Source organism: Atta colombica, unplaced genomic scaffold, assembly GCF_001594045.1.
Source record: "Atta colombica isolate Treedump-2 unplaced genomic scaffold, Acol1.0 scaffold9, whole genome shotgun sequence".
NCBI lineage: Eukaryota > Metazoa > Arthropoda > Insecta > Hymenoptera > Formicidae > Atta > Atta colombica.
Genome location: NW_017259583.1, coordinates 4,071,028 through 4,072,756, shown reverse-complemented (window position 1 = coordinate 4,072,756; position 1,729 = coordinate 4,071,028).

Sequence of the window (1,729 nt, the reverse complement as noted above, 5' to 3'; positions counted from 1 at the left end):
TATATATATAAGTAAATAATCATAATTTTCTAACATTTACTTAATTTAACTCTGATTATTTCATTCTTTAATTTTGCTCTATAACAGCTAAATATTGATAAATTCTTTGAGTTTATACATATACATAAATCTTTATTGAAAGTATATTTTCCATAAACTGTCTAATAATAACTAATTTCATGCTATGTAAATTCTTAATGCTTACTAGTCGTCGCGTGAGATGATGTAATAATAAAAGAAAATAATAAGGGTGCTGGGGCCAATATTATACGAAATGAGTGTTGCTCATAGATCGAAAGGGAGTAAAAGCGAGAGAAAGAGAGAGAAAGAAAGAATGAACGAGAGAGAGAAAGAGAGAATTCGAGAGAAAGAAAGAAGAAGTGATAGATCTATAACTACTTAGAAGTAGTTCCACAGCCACTGCCACATTCGCCGGACGCGTTCGACGCTTCTAAGTGCGACAGGCAATACATGTACTTATTTAGAAAAGAATAAGAGAACTGTGTGTGCCACGTCCAATCTGTAATTATACGCATTTCCGTTAAAAGCTTCGTGGCATGAATTGCTCTTTGCCGTGGAGGAGCTGCTGTAAAAAGAGAGAAACCATACGAACGATTATTACTGTAATTATTACTATTATCACTGTTAGTATAAAGGCAAAAAAATGGACTCTTGCTCCTAAAGGATTCCTCGCTTTCTTTTGTACACCTCGCGCGGGAGAGATATTTATCGAGAGGGAGCGTTTAGCCTGTAAGCACTCTGTAAAAACTACACTGATGCGCCATTTGAACTATAATCCTCGTGCGATGAATGTGAGGTCGATACTTACTATATCGCTATCGAGAATTTCTGTGAAGTGATCGGAAAATCTCGGTCGCGCGATCCTACCGAGTGTCATAGTCGTAACGAAAATGTACTTGCGCAAGGACTTGAAATGGTAACGATCTGAGATAAAACATGAAATATCACTGCCATCAACCATTTTCTTTTATGAAATTAACTGAATAATGAAATAACTGAATAAATAATTGTTTTAGTGATTAATGAAATAGAAATAATTATGCTGATAGTTAAAGATAATTCAATTCTGGATTTTAAAAAATATCGAACAAATGTTCGGTTGATTCAATATAGTCTCTTTTATCCACTCCAATATGATTCTTCATGATACTAATCGAAATGTTGAAAACATAAGATAAAAAAAGAAGTGCAATTTGAAGATAATTTGATTCAATTATCAAATGATCATACGACGGAAGATCATTACAACATATCGATATCAAGAGAGGCAGTAGATTAGTCACTGCATGAGTTATAATAATAAATAACTTTCAGATTTCTTCCGTAAAATTTAATCATAATTTTTACAGATAATTTGATATATTTTGGGAAAGAATCTGAGATAATAAAATAGATATTGGATTTTTATGTGATTTTTTTTAGAAATGATTCAATAAAGATATATCTAGCAATGAACAAACAAAAATCTAGTGTTTATATAATGAATCTTTTGAGAAACTAACAAATTGTTTAATTTTAAACCGTGTATCGGATTTTGTTAAATACATTTTAAAATTATGAGAATTATTGTATAAAAAGAAGAAAAAGTTATGAAATGACGACAGTGTGATCGTTTGATACGGTCCTCTAACAGTAACCACCATGTCGACAAAGTATACATATTTTTTATCCGAAATATTTTACTTAAGAACTCTGCTCGCAGAGGACG